The sequence below is a fragment of the Brienomyrus brachyistius genome, chromosome 2 (genome assembly GCF_023856365.1).
Source record: "Brienomyrus brachyistius isolate T26 chromosome 2, BBRACH_0.4, whole genome shotgun sequence".
In the NCBI taxonomy this organism is placed as follows: Eukaryota; Metazoa; Chordata; class Actinopteri; order Osteoglossiformes; family Mormyridae; genus Brienomyrus; species Brienomyrus brachyistius.
The window spans coordinates 17,281,751-17,293,923 of record NC_064534.1 but is presented as its reverse complement, the minus strand read 5'-3'; the positions used below and the strand labels follow the sequence as shown (position 1 = coordinate 17,293,923).

General features: G+C 40.6%; 1 long non-coding RNA gene across 1 annotated transcript; it reads right to left on the bottom strand.

The window, feature by feature from the left end:
• Positions 1-5,927: 5,927 nt before the first annotated feature.
• Positions 5,928-7,573, bottom strand: LOC125723544 (uncharacterized). The gene is made up of 2 exons (XR_007386922.1): positions 7,536-7,573; positions 5,928-6,453 (listed from the first exon to the last, which is right to left on the bottom strand). It is a non-coding gene; the product is annotated as an uncharacterized LOC125723544 (long non-coding RNA).
• Positions 7,574-12,173: the final 4,600 nt, after the last annotated feature.

Sequence of the window (12,173 nt, the reverse complement as noted above, 5' to 3'; positions counted from 1 at the left end):
AAACCAATAAACACAGAAATGTGAATGGTGTGTCAAGCAGTTTGTCTGTGCCGTTTCCTCTACGTTGTCCTTGCATATAGTCTCCAGCATGGTTTGCTGTGCTGCATGAGGATGCTCCAAGCGTATTTAAACACTGTATTTACACTTTTTCACAAAGACCATATCATGGGAAGCATAAAGTTTTGTATATTAAAAATAAGGAGGGAATGGCTTGCAAAATACAGGGAGTTGAGATTTGAGGTGCAGGGTGAGGGTGAACATTGGATGAAATAGCCTCAAGACAACAGAATATTAGTACATTGTTCGTGGTTAATATTACATGCTGTTGTCTTTTTCCAGTATCTATTATCTGTAAACATTCCCTGAATCTACTAATTTAGTGGGCGATAGTCCACTAACAAATGCATATCTTAATTTGATACTGATGCACTGATAATATGCAATCAGATTTTTTAATCTTCTTAGCCTTTTAAAGTGCATCACAAATGGTTTATCCTACTGCAACTCTGCTAGTATTTGATGCTAACTTCCAGGTGTCATGCCCTGCTCGTCGGCTCCTCGTGTGCGCCACGCCCCCGGATTACCCACGTGTTCTTTCCCGATTTGTACCCAGCTGTGTCTGATTATTTTCAATCAGTCCTGTGTATTTCAGTCCGTGTCTTACCCGAGTCCTTCGTCCGTCATTGATGTCAGTCGGTGTGCTATGTTTCCTGATCCCCGGTTTCCCTTCCATGATTAAATCCCTGGTTTTGCCCCGACTTTGCCTGTCTGCCTGCTATTTGCTCGCCGCACCCGCACGATCGCCGCTTCGTCAGCCTGCGATCGTGACACCAGGGACTATTGAGAGGCTCCACGATCCCCCATTGATATAAAAAAAAAAAAACATAGTCCATTGGAGTGACGTGATTCTTTCTACAAGGGTCTGGATGTTATGATCAGCCCTTGTCCCGCCCCCTTTTCATTATGCCTGTCAATTCCCTGTTTGGCCAGCTGATTTTGCAGGTCATCCTGTTCTGCATTCCCCTTGTTTCCTGTAGTTAGCACTCAAATATGTTCCCTTGCTCCCTGGGCCACTGCATGGCTTAATAGGCTGAGCCAGCACTGTGTCATCCAGGCTTCCCTTTCTGTTGATGGTGGAAATTTTGACCATTTATATTTCTTCATTTTCTTGATCTATGAATTTGTGTTATGATTACTTGTTGTTCCCTGTTTTTGGGAATGTTCAATTACCCTTGTTTTCTAGTCTCCTTGGAGTTTCGATCCTTTATCTGTTGATTGCCCTTACCTGTGTTTGTGTTCCTTGTACTTGTTACTACTCACACCTGTCCCTTGTTGAAACCTTTGTTCAGTGTATTTGTGAGTCTTATGGGTGTATTTCTACCAGTGCGACTTAAGACTCATTTCGTGGTGATGGGTCACATTTAAGTGCTTGTCCTTATTCTATTCCTTAGTCAGTTATTGTATGTCTGTACCTGTTGTTGCCTTGTTTGCTACTTTGTTCTGTTTTGGGTTTAATAAAATCCTTCTTTGTGAGCTACGACGTAGATCATCTGTCCTTCACAGTGTCCTTCCAAAACAATGGGAATACCAAAAAAAATTGTGGCCAGTGGGTGTATGTATATAATTTCAGGATTGTTTAGTTAGACACAGACGAGGGTGTGATTTTGATTATTTACATAGGAAACAGGACAATCTAGAAAAAGGTGAAATCTGAATACAAGAGCAGGGTGTACTGTAGAGACAACATTAAACGTTAATGAAAAGGGGATTGTTTTATTTGGCCGTCTAGCTTTCCAGTGATGTTGGATTGCTTTAGGTGTTATAGAAAATCTGATTTATATATTAGAATATGAGGGTAATCCATTTCATTGGTGGTGTTTTGAAGTTGATATAGGTCTTCTGAGTGCAAAGTCATTTGCTTAGCATTGCATGGCTAAGCTGTCAGATTTACAGACAGCCCAAGGTGTAGCTCTGCTTCATTTAAATTAATCTGCATAACATCATTTTTTTTCGTAGGATGTTTATTCCATTTCTCCCTGTCACCATTTATTTACCCTGAGATTTTTTTTCTCTGAAGTACCCAAAATAAAATGCCATATTTACCTGGGTCCCCAGTACTAATGGAAACCTCAAGTAACTAGTTACTTGAGTAACTGGTTATCATTTACATTGTAAGTGAATTGTGAAAAAATAATTAGCAGAATTGACTTAATAGAAAATCCGTTATATGCCAGTCCTTGATGCTCTTGATGGTCCAAAATTCTGTAACTTTCTGCTTTTATTGCATGATCTTTCTAAGCACTTTTGTATGTTGCTTCTGGGCTGCTGATACTCTGGTTTCCTGCCATAGTCCCAAGACCTGCTTATGGGCATCTCTAAATTAACCATAGTGTGTACCTATATCTGCCAGTGAAGGACTGGTACCCTATACTGCTTCACATAGATCTAACCATGACCCTGGACAAAGCAGCAGCGATTCTTATAAAAAGGTTGTCGGACCCACTTTTACTGCTAAAAGATCGCTATAAAGAACGCATAGTCAGGTTTGTTTGTATGTTTTCATTCCACCGATGTCCCATTCTTGACAAGATATTCTGGTGAACTTGGTCAGTCCTTCTCACGTGCCCTATCTCTAGACATACTGCCGAAGTCTAAATTTTTTTTCCATACTGGAAATTACTCTATGATGGTTAGTCCCTGTAGAACCTGATTAGGGAAACCAACTATGGATGTGTGTATATATATATATATATATATATATATATATATATATATATATATATGTGTGTGTGTTTGTTGCATTTTTCACTGTGCTGGAAAATGTTTGTGTCATTTTATCCTTTTCTTTCTTTGTAGATAATATGCAAAAAATGCAGCCAAATAAATCTGGTTCCATGCCAAACTTCTGTACGAATCTGCATAATTTTTCCGAGCTAATCAGGTGGTTAATGTTAACTGTATCTCTTTGTCTTGATGTTAATGTCGTAAAATGTCATATCAGTGGTATGTTTATCCATCCATCCATTTTCCAAGCCGCTTATCCTACTGGGTGGCGGGGGGTCCGGAGCCTATCCCGGAAGCAATGGGCACGAGGCAGGGAACAACCCAGGATGGGGGGCCAGTCCATCGCAGGGCACACTCACACACCAGTCAATCACACATGCACTCCTACGGGCAATTTAGCAAGTCTAATTAGCCTCAGCATGTCTTTGGACTGTGGGGGGAAACCGGAGTACCTGGAGGAAACCCCACAACGACATGGGGAGAACATGCAAACTCCACACACATGTAACCCAGGCGGAGACTTGAACCTGGAACCCAGAGGTGTGAGGCACCAGTGCTAACCACTGCACCACCATGCCACCCCTTTGTCCGTATATTTGATATTAAAAAGCGTTTTCATGATCATATTACAGTGATCTATGTTAAAACTGCTGCATTTTTTTGTGATACAGCAGTTACATTCTTAGACCTATTCTTAGTATTCCATTTATTTATTACTTCTCTTTTGCACTATGACCAACAAGAATGACATTACAGCTCACTGTGTGACTCCAATCCTCATATATCTGAAGCCGATTATTAAAGATACTTTTACTTTTGAGTTGAAATTATAACACATGAATGGAAGTCTTTCACTAACCTCTTCTTTGACTGTAGCTGGTGGAAATTGCCCTGTCTTCACTAAATTTGGACAAAGGTCAGCCAGGTCTCACATGAGCACATCCGTCTCACATTCTACAATATTAAGTAGACAATAGCCTCTGGAAAGAAAATGTTCTGAGGCTTTTAGATTTTTAATATTTAAACATATTTTCTTCCCTGAAGTCAGTTACAAGAGTGGAACGTTTTTTACATGATATTTTCAGTGTCTTATTCCAGATTGTCTTTTCCCGCAGCCTAAGTATATGATTCATGATTTGCTGAACAATATCTCAGTCTGGGATGGCACTTAGTTGCTGGGTGATGGAAGAAAATCCACAGGCTTTGGCTAAGAAGGTGCTTCAGTGAGCTGATTAGTTTAGTTTTTATGATTTGCATTGTAACTTCTTTTCAACAGAAAAATCAAATACATAACTTAAAGTGATTATGACTCATATATAGAATTTTAAGTCAATTATATGCACAGGATTAATATTGGACTCTAATAAATAAAAAATGATTTTGTGAAGATTTTTTGCAGCCCCCTTAAGTCAAAAGTCAGGAACTATCGTTTTCACAATTATGGAAATTAAAATAATAGTTTCCACCATAATCAATTCTTCCATCTTCATCCACTTATCCTGGTGTAAGTGACTTAGGTAGACCTAGATCCCAGGCAGCACAGAGCATATACATACACATACTCACACTAACAATCATACACTATAGGAAGTTTGGAGATAGCAATTAACAGCTTGTCTTTGGGCTGCAGGAGGATGCTGGAGTACCCAGAGGAAACCCACGCAACACAAAGAGAACATGCAAACACACAGACAGAGTGGAGGCAGCACTCTGCAGGTGTGAGACAACAGTGCTACCCACTGGGACAGCCAAATACAGAGGTGACTGTCAACATTCATGAACACAGGTACTCCGTTGAGGGAGCCGCCCGCCAGGCCCCAGGCAGAACTGCACACTGTAAAAAAAAAAACAGAAATTCTGGCAGCAGGGGTGCCAGAAAAAAAATGTAATAAAACATTGAATCGTTGTAAATTTAATAACAGTAAAAAAATCTTAACATTTTTTTCCAGTACTGTGAATACAAATAATTCCTGTAAAATAACATTAAAACTCTATATTTTTTTTTTTAAATATCTTCGTACCACAAAAAAATGTTAATATTCAGATTTAAGTTTGTAAAAAAACAGATCATCACTGGAAGAATACTAAAAAGTATTTGGGATTTAAGAAATTCCACAATAAAAATACCAATTAAAGCGTGTAAATTAACAGAATGTAACTGCTGTATCACAAAAAAATGCAGCAGTTTTAACATAGATCACTGTAATATGATAATGAAAACGCTTTTTAATTTCAAATATACGGACAAAGGGGTGGCATGGTGGTGCAGTGGTTAGCACTGTTGCCTCACACCTCTGAGACCCGGGTTTGAGTCTCCGCCTGGGTTACATGTGTGTAGAGTTTGCATGTTCTCCCCATGTTGTCGTGGGGTTCTCTCCGGGTACTCCGGTTTCCTCCCACAGTCCAAAAACATGCTGAGGCTAATTGAATTTGCTAAATTGCCCGTAGGTGTGCATGTGTGAGTGAATGGTGTGTGAGTGTGTTCTGCGATGGGCTGGCCCCCCATCCTGGGTTGTTCCCTGCCTCGTGCCCATTGCTTCCGGGATAGGCTCCGGACCCACCGCGACCCAGTAGGATAAGCGGTTTGGAAAATGGATGGATGGATATACGGACAAATTAAGTAGGTTTTTACATATATAATGACAGCATAAAGTTTTTAAAAGATAGCAAAATTCTTTTTGTGTACATCCATCCATCCATTTTCCAAACCGCTTATCCGACTGGGTCGCAGGGGGTCTGGAGCCTATTTTGGAAGCTATGGGCATGAGGCAGGGAACAACCCAGGATGGGGGGCCAGCCCATCACAGGGCGCACTCACACACCAGTCACTCACGCATGCACTCCTATGGGTAATTTAGCAAGTCCAATTAGCCTCAGCATGTCTTTGGACTGTGGGGGGAAACCAGAGTACCTGGAGGAAACCCCACGACGACATGGGGAGAACATGCAAACTCTGCACACATGTGACCAAGGCGGAGACTTGAACCTGGAACTGCTAGCCACTGCACCCACATGCTGCCCCCTCTTGTGTACATAAACCTACAAATGCTCAGCTACCAATAAAATACATTTTGTTGTATTGGTAGCATACTGATTAAAAGATTACATGTTTTTGGGGAAATGAATGACACATTACACAGATATTCAGTTACGTCCGGTTTATTAACAACTTTCAAAAACATTAAAACTGACATTAACGGTCTTCAAATGTGTTAACACATTTTAACATCTAAATAAAGTACTCACATAAAAATGCTCACATAAACAAGCTCAAAAACACCAAGCACAGAAACATGCTTACATAAACTGGCAAAAGCCTTGTGCAGAACAAAAGAAGTATAACCACTTTTGTTATTTACAATGTTCAGAGGTCGCATTGTGAGGGCAACTTATGTTACTCCCTCCACTCAAAGTCAGCTATTTTTGAAATGAGAGACAGAACATTTGAATTCACAGCTTGTCTTTTTGCTCCTTTCTCCACCTTGAAGCCCCTTTCTGGGTTAATTTGGTGATTTACATATCTTTTTAAGGATGTAAATGCACTGTCACAAAAACGGCACTTGAATGCTGCAAACTTGACATCTCAAAATGTTGAAGGAACAGTTGCTCATTACATTGAACTTACTTCAGACAAGATGGTCAATATGGTATCTGATGGAATCTGAGTATCTGAGGGGAAAAAAAAAATCGAAATCAGAAACCAAATGCAGAAATCACCATTTTGTAATGCATAATTAGCAACTATGAATATATATGTCAGGTTCCGGGAGTGCGGGTAATGCGCATGGGCCGGCTATGTGGGCAGAAAGCAGGTGGGCAGGCAAAAGACGGGAAACCGGGGTGCAGGAAACATCTGATGCAGACTAACATCAATGACAGACCAGGAACCAGGGCAGGACATGGACTCAACAGGGACGGATTACGGACCGGGCCAGCGGGGCCGCTGCCCAGGGGCCCTTGGGGTGCAGGGGGCCCGTGGGGCCCCTAGCCCAAAACAGTTTGCAACGCTTATCAACAATGTATTTTCAGTTGTCTATTTTAGAGGGCCTACATTCTTTGATCCTCTGCCTACAAGGGCCCCTGACCCTATAGGGAGGGCGTTTGGCTGCCAAGGGCCCTTGAATTGTGGTTGTGGTGGTGGGTGTGGGTGGGGCCCTCGCGAACGTTTTGCCCAGGGGCCCACACAACCCATAATCCGTCCCTGGGACTCAAATAGACAGGACTGATTGAAAATAATCGGACACAGCTGGGTACAATCAAGGAAGCACACATGGATAATCAGGGGGGCGTGGCACACACGAGGATCTTATGAGCCGGGTATGACAATATATTTCGTAACAGGGTTATGGTAGACACTTTCTTAAAAATATCTACATAATGTTACATGTTTATGTTAATATTACAAATGATATGCTAGTATTTCACATTAGCTAATTATAACATGTTTAACAATAGCTATGTCTACAATAGATAATATTATATTAAGACTATCTGAAAAATAAAACAACGCAACCAACCGTTAATACTAAGGAATAAACTATATCTTACACTGACCAGTTTTCCCCGGTCCTTATCTGACCTGTGAGTTTAGCTGTGCTTTTATTATTTGGCGAATTATCTAATCCATTCAAATCTAAAACCTCTATGACTTCTAACGGTCTGTTCGTCTGCAATCGGTGCATACGCGAAATGTGCCTGGTGGCAACACTGTCAAACAAAGCATATATTTTAAAAAGTCTAAATATACATACCTTAATATGTGTCTTAGTCCTTCTCTGACTTCGTAGCGCTTTCTTGTATCAGTTCTCAGGTGATCCCATCAGTTCTGATCTGCAAACCTTTTATTTATTTAAACAGATAAATAGAGCCTTCCACTGACCTCTGCGTATGCGCACAAGTTTGAAACCAGTTGCGACCGGAAGCGTCCGGTCCAGCACAGTATAAACCTTTTGTGAATGTAGAAGTTATAAATCTAAAAGTCTAAGTCCAATGTAAACGCTACTGATTGTTCATGTTAAGATAAACACGCTATAAACTGAGCTATGACAATCTACTTTTATCTACTTGCCGACTCAGAATGAAGCATTCGATGAGTAATTATTTAATAATATAATTACACTAAATACCAATTCGGTGACTCGTACATTCCCCATATTATCTAATTTTTAATCATTTTTTGTAATGTTTGTAACCTTAACTCTACACAAACCATTTAATATATATACAACAACACAGTGCAATTGTGGTGGATGGATATGTTTAAGAATGAAACGTGCAACAGGTTTTAGAACGGTTAATGTAGATTTTATATGCATTGAATGCAAAATTAAAGTTAATGAAAGAAAATTCACAAAAAAGTGCTGTTGCGCTTTAATAAAACAACAGCACATGTTGGTACAGTAAAAACATTAAAATTTTACAGATAAAGCATGTAACCATAAGTCTAATTTCTGTAAAAATACAGAAAAGAAATGGTCCAGTTTCACTGAAGGGATTTCTCTGTTATTTTACAAACTGTGCATAAATATACGTTTATGCAATGTAGTTTTAATAAAATTTTTCTGTCATTTAACATAACAGGAAAAAAATGCGAATTACAGTCAAATTGACTGATATAAAACAGTTTAAAATTCTGAAAAAAATGTCTTTTTTTACAGTGTAGCCTGCATCCTCACTGGGGTGTCGGTGCTCCGTTTGGGCTGGCTATATAGACTGACACAAATTAATTGAACTCCCCAGGTTTAATTATATCACTGTAGTCAGGCCCCTGGCCTTAAACAGCTATATTCAACTTGAGGAATGATAGCACACTTCAAAAAACACGCTATGTTGTAATACCATGTGTCTTTCTTCAGCAAGAAAATGTTGCGCCATTTGCAGGTGGATTATTTCATGTTTACTGCCCTGATCCCGATGGGCCATAGTGCGTGGAAGAATTTTATTGATTCTCACAGGGCCCTTAAGCAAGGTTATTAATTAGATTAGGATCGCTGGCTCATCACTCTTGACATTTTGAGGAGGTTAGTGAGACTCGTAAAGCCTGCAGACGTTTCACCTGCCCGTGAACATGCTTCAGAATTTTTTATTTCAAGAAACTAGTCATGAGGAATCATGTTTTTCCCTCTAAACATGCATTAGAATATAAATCATAAATTGGTGCATTTTGAATAAAATATACAGACATCCCACCTCTCATGGAAGTTCTGGGAGTCTCCCAAAAATTGACAGCAGCTCCCTGACACCTGCAAATTATGCTCAATGTTTCGGAAATCTCTCGTTCCGCTATTCAACGGTGGTAAAATGAGCTGACGAAGTTTTACTGCTGCATCCACACCCCAAATTTTACCACTACTCTCTAGTCCCGGTCAACAAATTTTGCCCCCCGCCCCCACCCAAATTGGCAATTATATATTACATACGTTATTACAGAAAGAGCAGCCAAGCTCTGGCTGGCACCCCACCCTCCCAGATGCCCCTCGTCTGCCTCCCTGAAATCAGTAACCCTATGGTGGGATGTCTAAATATACAAGTCTGCCATTTTCATGATTTAACACATTATTTGTTATTTACAATCTTTCTGGTACATTCACAGCGCAGAACGTTTCAGATCCTGCCACCTGATATGCAAGCAGTTTTATACTGATGAATGATATTTTTGCTGGTCGCAGTTTTGTGACTTTAAATAGCTTTTGACAAATGACTGTGTATTTATGCATGAGTAGACCAGGCTCCTGTCTGAAGTGAATCCTCCATCTCACCCTATGCTTAAGAGAAAGGCTTCAGCTCATAGTCCTAACTGAATAAGTAGTAGTTGGGGATAGATGTGGGTTGTGACTTTGGATGTTTGACGGTTTGCTACCTACACAGTGTGCAACAAACCTTGCAATTCCCTTGCCACTTGTGACTGTAGGCCAAGGGATCTCAGTGACCTCCAACTCAATCAATGCTAATGAGTCATCACCGTATCTCCAGCCGGTGGCCTGCTCAGTTCAGCTCTGCTCGCACAGACTTGGCTGGAGGCTAGAGCCCCTGACAGTGTGAAGTGCTTATCCCAGCGGGGCTTAGATTAAGTCACAGGAGATGAAGGGAAAACATTAACTGGCTGTGGAATAGGATGTGTGTTATTCTATTCAAACCATATGGACTGTTCCCTGCACATGATTGGCCATGTAAAAGTTTACTGTATTACAGATTAGTAAAATTTAGTTTTAATTTCCAGATTACATCCATATATTAAATATAATGTATAATCTGGTTATTGAGTAGTTTGTTTTTGGTCACATATGATCAACCTTTGTCTGATTAGACTGCCATAAAGCTTAAAAGTAAACTACAAGGTGAAAGATTAAAAGAATATAAAAATTATAGAGAGTTAGCTACAGTGGGAGTAAGACACAATCACCTGTGCACATTTCCAGAAACTGCTTATCCTATTCAGGGTTGTGGGAGGTCCAGAGCCTATTCCAGAGGCTACAGGTGCAAGGCATGGAACAACCCAGGATGGGGCAGCAACCCATCACAGCACCTGTGGCCAGAAAGCTTTATATCCGTGCCCATAACATTAAACACATGCACAGCCATCACCAACACTGCATTCACAGGTTACCTGTAGAATATGATGTAAGAGGAATGTCCCACCTCCCTGACCATAAAAAACCTCTCGTATTACAATACACGTAGGCTTTCGAGTTAAAAATAACGTATCCCCACCCACATAACGGACCTTGCTTTGCTTTTTTTTTTTTTTTAATAATAACAACAAACAATGCCTGCCTTATAACAGTGCCCCAAGCATTACCAAAGCTCTGCCACAGCACGACATCACCACCCACACTGAAAGCAGTGTTTATGCTGATAATGAACTACGCAGGCAGGACGCCATGCCTCTCTGTGTCCGCGTGGCCCATCCTTCTGTCTGGCACGTCTCTCCTTTAAATGTTATGTGAGAAACGCTAGGCTTATATGCCCCACTAATGGTACGTACAGTATACCAAAGTCTTCTGTCTGAAAAATAGCTAAAGGTACAAGGGCTAAGATGCTATAAATGACACAGAATATAATACGTAGCGTTAGAATGTCAAGCCAGAAACTGCAAACGTATCAGGAATTTTTTTTTAGGTGTCATAATAGTTATACAAGTACAGTACAAGTAAAATCCTAATGTATAATTTAAGGACATCTCTTTGGCTTGGTCAGTTACCTCGTGTGGTTCATAAAAACAATTTAATTACTGTCAGGAGATCATTATTTATTTCCTGGTGCTGCCAAGTCTTGATTATAATGTTGAAAAGTATCAGTCTGACCATGCAAGCCTTTTACCCCTCAATCAAAATGCCATATTGCACCCACTGGACAGATTCTGAACATTCCAAAATTAATTTCCCTTGGTTGGGTCTCTGCAGTGTCCTTCTCTAAAAATGAATAATAATACAATAACTATGTGTTATTACAGTTAGCCATGCAGATAGGTAGCATTATGGTGAACTTGCCACTTTTGGAAAATTGAATCCTGCCTCTTTTTTGTGTGCTTATAGTTTCTATGTTCTCTCAGTGCTGCAGTAATTACTTCAGTTTCCTCCCACAAGATATGCAGTTGTGCTAACTGGGGTCTCTAAATTGCCTGTAGTGTGTGTATGTGTGTGTGTGGTCCAGGTATACATGGTCCCCACAATGTGATAAAAACCTGGCATTTCTGGGATTAGGGTTTTGCCCTAATGAATGGATGGTCCCCACAAAGATATGAGTACAGGTTTGTTTGTGTGTGTGTGTGTGTGTGTGTGTGTGTGTGTGTGTGTGTGTGTGTACACCCCGCAATAGACCAAGCATCCCATCCGGGATGTACCCTGCCTTGTGTCCTGCACAGCCTGGGATTGGCTTCAGACCCTCATTGGCTTCAGATCCCCAGCATACTGTCTGGTATAAATGGCTGGAAGATGGATAGATGGTCTTTAAAGTCCATCCCAGTTTAGTTGGATCTTTGATGCTGGTTGCACTGCTATAATCCTCTATTATTGTACACATAACTGTAATATGCAGTAGCTGGTAGCCATAAACCTGTACGCTGACAATGCCTCTCTAATTGTATGGTAGGGTTAGGGGTTCTGTTTGAGAGACATTTCCAGCCACCTGTACCAAAACCATCTGATCTAATCAGGGGTTTATGATTGGTTTTGACATTGGTAGGAACCAAACCAGCCCCAACCACCCACTACCATAAATGCACACGGTACTCCCACGATATTAGAAGAAACATGCCCCTACCATCCATACCCAAATCTACCCCCATGGATCTAATGCATCTTTGATGATGTGTTCCTGAATAATTTTGAATAGATCAGCTTTGTGTGCGTTACCAAGATGCACCACATTTTGTTTTAGCAGTGCTCCCA